The sequence below is a fragment of the Petaurus breviceps genome, unplaced genomic scaffold (assembly GCF_028583685.1).
Source record: "Petaurus breviceps papuanus isolate PSGF00001 unplaced genomic scaffold, PetGlider_PUasm1.0 185, whole genome shotgun sequence".
In the NCBI taxonomy this organism is placed as follows: domain Eukaryota; kingdom Metazoa; phylum Chordata; class Mammalia; order Diprotodontia; family Petauridae; genus Petaurus; species Petaurus breviceps.
Window position 1 is genome coordinate 38,613,166 of NW_027185797.1, and position 12,214 is coordinate 38,625,379.

The window sequence follows — 12,214 nt, forward strand, 5'->3', positions numbered from 1 at the left end:
CCACAAGTGGGATTCACAAGCTCTGGGTTTTAATACTTAACCCAAAAAACCAAGCCAATACAAGGGGATATTTAAATTCCATTACCATTACAGGTGCTCTGGGTATGAGAGAATAAGATTTTCTCTCATACTATCAGTTTGAATTGAACACTCCAATATATTCTACCCAGGATCAATCATCGGTTATGGTTTACTGTTTCTTTTATAAAATAGATGCCTGTCAGGGATTATTCCCCAAGTTTCACTTAACAAATCAAGAACAATTAGGTTTTACAAATTGGTATTTACTGAGGAGGTATAGCAAGGAAAGAAGTACAAACCATCACTCTGCATACACTCCCCATGCCACCTTACTCCCTAGGGAGAGTGGGTTCACACTGAAGTTACAAATGTTCTCCCCTCCAAATTCACTTCCAAATCTGTATAACTAAAGGATGAAGTCATTCTAGAAAACAGCATCTTGGCTGATGGGTCCAATTTGTTGCCAGCTTGGGCTTTGATGGAGCTTTCAATGAACCTTCAGTCAATTAGCCTTTCACATTGCACAAGGTCACACCCTGGTCCAATACTCTTTCAGCCAAGAGCAGGAAAGGACAAACACAGAGAGGCAAAGAATGGAGGCTGGAATTCAGGGACTACATACAGACCCTCTTTCCAACCAAAGGCCTGCAGCACATTTTTCTCACTCAAAACATCCAGGCAGGAAAAAGAAGCTCAAGTTGCCCCTATGGGAGTCTTTTGTCTGCCTGTTGTTTCAGCAACCAACCAAAAAAGTCCCTCTTCATCACAAAGTAAACAGCTTGGAAACAAGGCTTGCCCATGCTCTGAAATCCACATGAGGATTCCATGATGTTAGGGAAGCACCTTGCCATTTAAGACGCCACATTGGGCTGAAATGAGACACTTACAGGTTAATGAACTGTTAAGGAAAGGAGGTTGTCTTAGTCCTAACACAGCAAGGATTGTCAGTTTAGTTTGATAAAGATGGGGCCCTTCCTGCCTTCCTCTCTATAAGGAAATATATTTAGTCATCAGGACAGGTGTGGTGACTCTCCTAGTCTTGGCATAGCCAACAAGTCTGAAGGGTGCTGATTCCACATGGGTGGAGTTCTTGATGCCCTTAAATAACCAGGAAGCTATCTCAATACAGTCAAGGAGGCAGGGTTTGAGCCCTGCCCAATTCCTCCTCCCCTCAATTATATCCCAACTTTGTCACCTCTTAGGAAAAATCTAGTTTCTTATTAGAAAATGAACATGCATTCACTGTCTATTAGGTTCTAAGCACCTTGTAAATACTATCTCATTTGACCATAGACTTAGAGCTGGAAGAACCTCAGAGGTCATTAAACTTCCTCATTTTGCATGTGAGGAAACTGAGACCCAGAGAGAGAAAATGATTTTATGCAGGTCACACAGGTGGTGATCAGCAGAGGCTGGATCTGAATCCAGATCTTCTGACTTTCACGTCAGTTTTCTTTTCCCTGAGACACAGAAAAGCAAAGGGAAGATCAGGAAGATAGTGGAGAGGTGAGTCAGGATTCCAACCGGTGCTTTTCCTTCTGAACCACCCTGCTTTATGGGGGGATCATTCTTGTTGCCACCTTGTTTAAACCAGACTGGGGCATTGACTTCAGCTTACAAAGCACTGTCTTTGCAATGACTCCTTTGAAGTAGAAAGTGAAAGTAATAAATCTCCATTTTACAGAAGAGGAAACTGAGTCTCAGGAAGAGACCTGAACAAAGTCACACCACTTGTAAGAGGGAGAGTAGGGATTTGAACCCAGGGTTCCTGACTCTGTTAATCCTTCTGCTGTATAAACTGTCCCCCAAGCCTGCTTCTGGTTCAGCCACCTCCTAACAGCCTAATGAGAGAATTTACATGATTTCCAGTTTTTTTGTACTACAAGTAATGTAAATGGAAACACACACATCCTGATAATTCTTTCATGCTTTGTTGTTACTGTAATGAGGCTGTTGGCACATGTAGCACAAGGGTGTCTTCCTGAGGCAGAATAGACGTATCTAGACTCTTTCCCCCTCACCCTTTTCCAAGGGGGACTTCACTTCCTGTCAGGATAAAAAGCAGGAGGGGGGGCCAGAGGCTGGACCACTTACTCTGATGTCCTCAGAAAGAGTGGGTACTGGGCTAGAATTATATCTATCTGATTGACCCCTCCAATATTATTAGTCTAGAAGACATAGTTTTCATCTTTCAGAGACTGGTAAAGGATGACCTCAAGCTTCATGTACAAGGCTTAACTCCCTTCTTACCTATTCATAGTTTCACAATGAATACAAGGAAACCTGTTTACACAAATAAGTAGGAAAATAGAAATAAGAGAAGGTATACATAGGAGAATATATGCCAGATGATGCATAGTGGAACACTTCTCCCATCGGAAACAAGAAAACTCAGCTAAATCAAGAGAAAGAATCTTGGATCTCACCCAAACGGGAAAATGCCCTGAAGTCTCTAGTGCAGAAAGCTATAAATAAGGACTTGGTCGAGTTCTACCTGTCTGCTTCTTTCCAGAACTATTGCTTTCCTTCATCAACCTGAAATGAAATTGGCGTTATCCATCCTCTCTGTCAATGCTGGAAGCCAGAAGAAGGACCCAAAGGCACTGAGGAGCCTAAAGAGACTAAATATCGTTTCCCTCCACTCTCCCCAGCTCTACCTTGTTCTCCATCCAGACATGTCTGATCTCTCCACCAACGAGGAGAGGGGCCTATACCAATAGGTTTGGGCACATTATTGTATTGGGATAAGTTTCTAATACTATGGGGTTCATGGATTCAACTATCACCTCTATATAGATGTCTCTCAACTCAACATAAACAATCCTCATCTAGTCCCACAATCACTCACCGTTGGACACCTGTACCTGGATGTTCCCACAGCACCTTAAACTCAACATATCCAAAAGAGAATGCACTGTCTTTAGAGGAAGCTAAGCAGCCTGGAAAACAGAGTGCTGGACCAGGAGTAATAAAGAATGAATTCCAATCTGGCCTCATATTTACTAGTTGCGTGACCCTGAGCCAGTCACTTCACCTTGCTTACCTCAGTTTCGTCCTCTGTAAAAGTGGGATAATAACTGACTCCTAGGGTTGTGGTGAAGATCAAATGAAATAATAATTGTAAAGCATTTAGCACAGTGTCTGGCAAATAGAGAGTGGTTTATAAATATTAAGCATTGTTATTTATTGGTCAGTCACTTTCAGTTGTATTTGACTTTTTGTAACCTCATCTGGGGTTTTCCTGGCAAAGATACTGGAGTGATTTACTGTTTCCTTCTCCAGCTTGTTTTACAGATGAGGAAACTGAGGCAAATAGGGTAAAGGGACTTGCCTAAGGTCACACAGCTAGTAAGTGTCTGAGATAAGATTTGAACTCAGATCTTCCTGATGCTAGGCCCAGGACTCTATCCACTGCACCAGCCAGCTGCCCTGATCTGCTACCTAGTTTTGCCATTTCTACTACAATCCCATCTCTTGCACCTGCCCTCCCCATTTTATCACCACCTCTGCCACCCAATCACCATTTTCACCTCCAGTCTCTCCTCTCATTAATCCATCCTGCCTGCCCGATTTTCCTAAAACACAGGTTGAACCATTTCACTTCCTTGCTCAAGAATGGATTCCTGCTTACCTCTAGGATAATATACATCTGCTTGGCATGGAAAGCCTTTCACAGTCTGGCTCCAACCTCCTTTTCCTGGTCAAATTCGTGTTACAGCCCCTATTCCCCACTCTCTGCATCAACTCCATGCATGTGGCTTTTCATCTCCTGCCTCTGTCACTTTGTACAAGCCTAAAGTGCCCTCCTTCCTCACCTTTGCCTCTTGGAACACCTTTCTCCATTGGAGACTCAGCCCAGGTGCTCCCTCCTCCCAGAGGTCTTTACAGATTTCCTCAATGGCTTCTTCTTCTTCCCACAATGCCCTACCCCCTGCAAATGGCTTTGTATTTATTCTATGTTTCTCTCCAGTAGAATGTGAATTCTCTCAGTGTCGGCTTTTTGTCTCTGTATTATTCCAAGGGCTCTGACATTGCCTTAAACAAAGTAGGTGTCTGTCAAATTGAAAGTTCTACCTGTTGCTACTCAGCACAGCAGTGGCCCTTCTCTCTCCACAGTGTTCAGTTACGACCCCCAACTCCCCAGCAACCATGTTGAAGGGACCCACAGTTGGCACTGATCTTGGCACCAAGATCAGTTTTTACTCCTGTGTGGATTACTCCTGTGTGGGAGTCTTCCAACATGGGAAAGTGGAGATCATTGCTAATGACCAAGGAAACAGGACTTGATACGTCACCTTCACCGACACAGAATGTTTAATTGGTGATGCTGCAAAGAATCAAGTTGCAATGAACCCCACCAACACAGTTTTTTATGCCAAACATCTGATTGGTCGCAGATCTGATGATGCAGTTGTACAATCAGACATGAAGCATTGGCCTTTTATGGTGGTGAATGATGTAGGCAGGCCTAAGGTCCTAGTGGAGTACAAAGGGGAGACCAAAAGTTTCTGTCCAGAGGAAGTATCTTTTGTGGTCTTGACCAAGATGAAAGAAATTGCTGAAGCTTACCTTGGGAAGACCATCACAAATGCTGTGGTCACAGTACCAGCCTATTTCAACGATTCCCAACATCAGGCCACCAAAGATGCTGGAACCATAGCTGGTCTCAATGTGCTTCGAATCATCAATGAGCCAACTGCTGCTGCTATTGCTTACGGCTTGGACAAAAAGGTTGGTGCCAAGAGAAATGTGCTGATCTTTGACCTTGGAGGTGGTACCTTTGATGTCTCCATTCTTACCATTGAAGATGGCGTCTTTGAGGTCAAGTCCACAGCTGGGGACACCCACTTGGGTGGGGAGGACTTTGACAACCGAATGGTCAACCATTTCATTGCCGAGTTCAAGCAAAAGCACAAGAAGGACATCGGTGAGAAGAAGAGGGCTGTTCGCCGTCTTCACACTGCTTGTGAACGTGCAAAGTGTACCCTCTCTTCCCGTACCCAGGCCAGAATTGAGATCGACTTCTATATATCAATCACCCGGGCCCGTTTCGAAGAGCTGAATGCTGATCTCTTCTGTGGCATGCTGGATCCTGTGGAGAAGGCCTTAAGAGATGCCACGCTAGATAAGTCTCAGATTCATGACATCGTCCTGGTGGGTGGTTCCACTCGAATCCCCCAAATCCAGAAGCTTCTGCAAGACTTCTTCAATGGCAAGGAGCTCAATAAGAGTATAAGTCCTGATGAGGCTGTTGCTTATGGTGCAGCTGTCCAGGCTGCCATTTTTTCTGGGGACAAATCTGAGAATGTGCAGGACTTGCTGTTGTTGGATGTCACTCCTCTTTCCCTTGGAATTGAAACTTCTGGTGGAGTTATGACCGTTCTGATCAAACGCAATACCACCATCCCCACCAAGCAGACACAGACCTTTACCACCTATTTGGACAACCAGCCTGGTGTGTTTATTCAGGTTTATGAAAGTGAGAGAGCGATGAAAAAGGATAACAATCTGCTTGGCAAATTTGAGCTCATAGGAATTCCCCAGCACCCAGGGGTGTTGCTCAGATTGAAGTAACATTTGATATTGATGCAAATGGCATCCTCAATGTTTCTGCTGTGGATAAGAGCACAGGCAAGGAGAACAAGATCACTATCACCAATGATAAAGGACGTCTGAGCAAAGAAGACATTGAGCGTATGGTTAAGGAGGCTGAGGATGAAAAGCAGAGAGACAAGGCGTCTTCCAAGAATTCTCGTGAATCTTAGCTTTCAACATGAAAGCAACCGTAGAGGATGAAAAACTGCCAGGCAAAACTGGTGATGAATACAAACAGAAGATCCTTGACAAATGTAATGAAATAATCAACTGGCTGGATAATCAACAGACTGCTGAGAAGGAAGAATCTGAGCATCAGCAAAAAGAATTGGAGGTCTGCAAGCCCATCATTACTGAGCTGTACCAGAGTGCAGGGGGGCATGCCGGGAGGCACGCCTGGGGGATTCCCAGGGGGTGGAGCAGCCCCATCTGGAGGGGCTTCTTCTGGACCCACCATTGAAGAGGTCAACTAAACACACCAGAAAGAGCATTCCACACAGCTTTCCAAAAATCGAAGGACTCAAATTTGTAGCCAAGGCAGCAGCAGTTTAAAAGTAACAATTAAGCTACTGTGCAAATCTGGGCATTCTGAATACTTGAATGTGTGCAGAGGGAGAGAAGTGAACAACATTGCACTTTATCAGGATTGTAAACAAGTGGAAATGCAATTGTCTTGGAGAATAAAATCTATTTAAAATTGGCACCATAAAAAAAAAGTTCCACCTGTCCTTGCTGCCACCTTGTGTCCACAAAGGGAGAGTGCATGTCTCTAAATCTTCCTGCCAGAAGGAGGAGATTCATCCGTCTAAGAAAAATATCTAAGGTAGAAGGCCCCTGGACCTTCACTGAGACCTCCTTTAGCAGATGCAGACTCTACATTTCTGGCTTGACTGAGAGATTTGTAGGGTGATATTGATGCTACTTCTTAGCTGGGTACCCCGGTGCCCAAACCTCTAAAAATTCCAAGGCGTTAGGAGATGGGGGACCAGGGGAATGGCCCCTGACATGATTTCAGGTCACAGATTTTGGGAGCTGCCTTTGAGTCCCCTGGGGGAAAGACAGAGACAGAGAGAGAGAGAGAGAGACAGAGATAGAGAGGGAGAGAGAGAGAGACAGAGAGACAGAGACAGAGATAGAGAGGGAGAGAGACAGAGACAGAGAGACATAGAGACACAGAGAGCTTTTCCCCTTCCTCCTGGACTCTGTCTCCTGACCTCTTGGCCTATATGGCCCCCATCTCTCTCCATCTCTGTTCTTTCCCTCTCACCTCCCAAAGTCCTTGGCTTCTAAATCTTTCTGCTTCTGGTCCAAGGCCAAACATATGCATCCTTTGTTCCAGTTCCTTGCTCCAAGCATTCAAGACCCCGTGCCATGGCCACAGCCTTCCAACCTTACCTTGTTCCCCATGCCAGCTCCTCCATGATCCAGCTTGAGAAGGACAGTGTGCCACCATTGGATACACTGGGCTCTTGGCTGATGGAGGTCAATGGATCTGTGGGGACACAGAGACAGAATCTCCCTCTCTGTCTGTAATTATTCATCACACTTGCCCCCTGGATTATTAAAATGTATCTGAATGCTCTCAATATTGGTGTTAGTGGAGTAGGTGAGGCTAGAAATTTGGACCTCTTTGCATGTGGCAGAGCATGGAATGGTTGTGAGTGAGTCCAGAAAGTGTGAGTAGGGAAGGGAACAAGCATTTATTAAGCACGTACTGTGTGACAGATATTTTACTGGTGTTATCTTGTTTGGTCCTCACAGCAACTCTTTGCTATTATTTTCCCTTTCTTACAGTTGAAGAAACTGAGGCAGAAAGGGATTAAGTGACTTGGCCATGGTCATACAGCTAGTAAGGATCTGAGGCCAGTTTTAAGCTTTGGTCATCCTGATTCCAAGTCCATTGACCTGTGTGCCCCCAGCAGCTTCAGGTATAGCAGACTCCTAGTGTAAGAACATTATAGGGGTGGTTGGTGGCACAGTGAGTAAAGAGCCAACCCTGGAGTCAGGAGGACCTGAGTTTGGATCCAGCCTCAGACACTTAAACACACACACACACACACATACACACACACAAACTAGCTGTGTAACCTTGGGCAAGTTACTTAACCCCAATTGCCCTCCAAAAAGAAAAAAAAAAGAAATAAGATGTCTGTGGGCTAGAAATTTAAGTCATTGATTTGTCCTTCCAAGCTAGTGTAAAAAGTACACTAGATCGGGGCGGCCAGGTAGCACAGCGAGTAAGAGCACCGGCTCCAGTGTTGAGAAGACCTGGAGATCGAATCCCGGGCTCAGACACTTAGCACCCACCCAGAAACACCTGGTCGTGTAACCTTGAGCAAGTTACTTAACCCCAATTGCTTAGGGGCGGCCAGGTGGCTCAGCGAGTAAGAGCACTGGCTCCAGTGTCGGGATGACCTGGATCAAATCTGGGCTCAGATACTCAGCACCACACCCAGAAATAACTGGCCGTGTAACCTTGAGCAAGTTACTTAACCCCGATTGCTTTAAAAAAGAAAAAAGTACACTAGATTTGGAATCAAAGTTTTGGGTTTGAATTCTGACTCTGTATAATCAAGGACATGTCCCTTGGTTTCTTCCCCTGCAAAATGGCACAGTTGACCTCTAGGGCCCCTTTCAAACTGTAGACCTTGATTCTGGATTCACTATTACTGGGGTTTTTTAAGGCTATTACCTGCATTGAAGCATTTTTTTTTTCCTTGCTTTTTTGAGGGATGGTAACTAATGTGGACATTTGTCTTGTATGAATATATATGTGTATATATAGACACACATATGCATATGTACATACACAAATATGCATGTATATATATATATACACATATAATATGTAATTCAGCCATACATACACATTTGTAGGGCAGTTGGGTGGCACAATGGGTAAGATGCTGGGCCTGAAGAAGGAAAACTCATCTTCTGAATCCAAATTCAGACACTTGCTAGCTGTGTGACCCTGGGCAAGTCACTTCACTCTGCCTCAGTTTCCTCATCTGGAAAATGAGTTGGAGAAGGAAATGGCAAGCCATTCTAATATCTTTGCCAGGAAAAACTCAAAAGAGTTCACAGAGTCAGACAGGACAGAACAGCAACAACATATATTTATAATGAGTTTTGTTTGTCTTGCTTTTCAATGAATAGGGGAAAGGGAAGGGAGAGGAAAAGACTTTGAAATGGAAAATAAAATAAAATTGAATTTTAAAAAGGTTATTGTGTGGCTGTTATGATTTAATAAAAATGTAAATAATCTGAATTTGGGACTTTTGTTAGCTGATTTTCCTCCATTATTTATGTGACTCTTTTTCTGTGGTGTCTGTTAAGAGTGATATGTTTATAACACCAAGTTTGATGTTCTTTTTTAAAAAGCAAACATCAATTTTGACGTGATTCAGTTCTTCTAATACTTTGTCTATCCTTTGGTGAATGGAGAATGATCTCTTGTTCAGGATACCTGCAGTTTGGTGAAAATCAACCCTCCGATTCTATTGGAGCTGTGATCTCATCACCTGTCACCTGGACAACTCAAGCATCTCCCTTTTCTGGTTCAGCCCCCACACTGCCAGTTCTCAGACGAGGCCTGCTGGTCTTGAAGACCACCATGACAGTTGCCCCTTAAAGGAGGCTGTAGCTCATAGATTCTATGCCTGGGAGTCAGTCAGAAGATGGCTCAGTGGTTTTTCAGTCATATCCAGCTCTTCATGGCCCCTTTTGGGGTTCTCTTGCCAGAGATACTAGAGTGGTTTGCCATTTTCTAAGATTAGGCCTGATGGTTTTGAGGCCACTGTGACAGTTTCCCCTTAAGGAAAGCTATAGCCTGATAGAACATACTCATGGGAAAATACTGTCAATAACATTTTTTTGAAAAGGAGTAGTTTTGTGTCCCAAATAATATTTTGTCTACCGCCAGCTTTTTTCTCCTTTATAACACCCCCCCAATAATATTTTGCCCTGATCCCTGATATGTAACTCAGCCAGCTCCAGGGGGGCTGCCCCAAATCAGCATCTAAGAACCCCATTCTCGGGAGAGTACTTTGGACTACCCCTTCCTGCTGAATGAACCCCTGTCTCTGTGCTTGCCACCACCTTGCTGCCCATAAGTTATAATCTATGCTACTGTATACGCCTGAGTTGCATGGAGCGTCCCCTTTTCCTCTCTTCCTTCTCCCTTTTTCCCCACCACTTGCAATAAACTAATAAAGCTTATCATTGAAGTGATTCCCAGTGTTTTACATGTTATTCTCAGAACCTGAATCATTAAGGGATTGCTTTCCCTTACATCTCTGGCTGGTTCATGGGCCTTTCCTTATTATTTATTTTTAATTTTTTGAAGAAGGCAGGGTAATTGAGGTTAAATGACTTGCCAAAGGTCACACAGCTAGTAAGTGTGTCAAGTGTCTGAGGTCAGATTTGAGCTCAGGTCCTCCTGACTCCAGGGTAGATGCTCTATTCACTGCGCCACCTAGCTGCCCCATGGCCCTTTTCCTAGACACAAACTGGTGAGAGATAGGATTATTTCTTATATTAATAAGCAATTATTAAATTAAGATTAAGGTTTTTCCTACTAATTTCCTCATTTAGAAACCAACTTTTGTAGGTTATTCAGTCAGCTGCTAAAGGACATTGATGATGGATAAGATTGTCCAGGTCTTTGGGGTACATGCCTTTTGGTCCTGGGTGAGACCCCACCTAACTATAAAATCTTACAAACAGAATCCACTCTAGGCAAGATCTTGCCTTAGGAAATAAGCCCTTGTTCTTGGTATCTTCTATTAGAATTTAGCTTATGAAGGAAAAATCAGCCAGAATAGTTGGTGTAGAGATGGATTCTTTTGTCCAGATTGCTGAAGGCAGTTGAGTATCATGATTAGGTCATGTCCTTTGCAGGAGGAGATGAAGAATTTTTGCCCACTCATTAATATGTCCACCCCCTCACTGTTTGCTAACCAATAAAAATTGATGGAAATCCTCAAGATTACCCCCTTTTCCAAAAGTATTTAAACATTCAAGCAGCCTCCAAGAGGGGTCTTTGGTTTATGAGAGACAGCTACTGAGCACCTTTTATTAATTATTTGCTAGCCATAATTAATAAAATGATTGGTTTTTACCCAGAAATCACATCTCTTGGACTTTTCTTTTGTCAAAATAGGACTTAACCTATTGGCAGCCACACTTATACTGGGGACCCAGATGTAGAAAGCAAAGGTCAACAGGGGAACCCTCTGTTCTCTCAGGTGGGGACTCCCTTAAGTCAGAGAACTGTCACAGAACACTAGTAAAGTGACACTGGGAAAGCATAGCTCAGACTTCATCACTCCCCTGCTCAAGAATCTCCACTGGGTCCATATTGCCTCTAAGAAAAAATCCAAATGCCTTTGTTGGGCATTTAAGTCCCTTTGCAAAGTGGCTGTAAGTTAATTTCCCAGCATCATCATTCATCATTGCCCCTTACTGACTCTTCCGCTGTGCCAAACTGCCCTTCCTGCCATTCCTCATACAATACCCCATTTCCCCATTCCGTATCTCTGCATAGGTTGTCTCCTGTGCCTGGAATCTTCTTTTTCCTAATCTTTACCTCTTGGAGCCCTTATCTCCTTTCAAGGGTCAGCTCAAAAGCCGTCTTCAAGAGGACTTCCCCTAGCTGTCAGACACCACCTCCCCCCGCCCCAAACTGTGTATTTATTTTGTATATATCCTCAAGAAGAACTTAGCCTGGTACCCTGCACATAATGATGATGATGATGATGATGAAAACAATACTAATCACCATAGCACTTTGGGATTTGCAAAGCACTTTACATATGCTAATTCACTTGCTCCTTGAATCAATCCTGGGACATAAGTGCTAGTATTGTCCCCATTTTACAGATCAGGAAACTGAGGTACACATAGGTCTAGTGACTTGCCCTGGTGACAGAGTCTGTGAGTTTCTGAAGTAGGATTTAAACTTGGGTACTGAGTAAATGCTTGTTGATTGACTGATTGATTAGTGTCATCCAATGGTGCCAAAAGTAACCAACCCATCCCTCTCTGTGCCCTCCTGTCCACTTGAAGAACTCTTCCATACTTTCTTCATAGAGAGCCCACCCAACCCCCCAAGGGAGAGCTTCCTTGCATTCCCTTGACAGCCATCACGCTGTTGCCAATGGAGGGCATAGGTCATGTGGCCAGCCCACATTTGTGGCTGGTAGCACATTTCTTTGCCGATGTCCATTCCCACACTGCTCCAGTTGAATTCCTTTTTGAATGTGTCATCACCTCTCCTGTACTTCTTCATTGTTTGTTGTGGGAATGTCAGCTTCAGTTGGGTGGAGGCCGTTGTGTTCCATGTGTCGCTTGTAGCCTTGTTAAGGTCACTGGAAGAATACTGGTTTTGAAAAGATGGGCCTTTGTTTCAGAACAAGGTGGACGCTATTTAGTGAGCATTGTAACATCCCCAAATTCAGGCCATTCCCACCCTCTTTAAGGCTGGGCCCGATTCATTGTCCACGGGCATTCTGTTGGACACAGACAGGCTGATGGACAAGGTGGTGTTTTAGCCAAGTGTGCATAACTGTGTGTAGCAGGACAGGCAGTCTTTATCCAC

The 12,214-nt window shown here is 44.0% G+C and overlaps 1 protein-coding gene and 1 pseudogene across 1 annotated transcript in view; one reads left to right on the forward strand and one right to left on the reverse strand.

Annotated features, from left to right (window-relative positions):
• The window catches only part of LOC138161883 (serine/threonine-protein phosphatase 2A 65 kDa regulatory subunit A alpha isoform), a 454,863-nt gene that overhangs the window by 335,979 nt on the left and 106,670 nt on the right, over positions 1–12,214 (reverse strand). The window lies entirely within an intron of this gene.
• On the forward strand, positions 4,242–6,089 carry LOC138161529 (heat shock cognate 71 kDa protein-like; annotated as a pseudogene).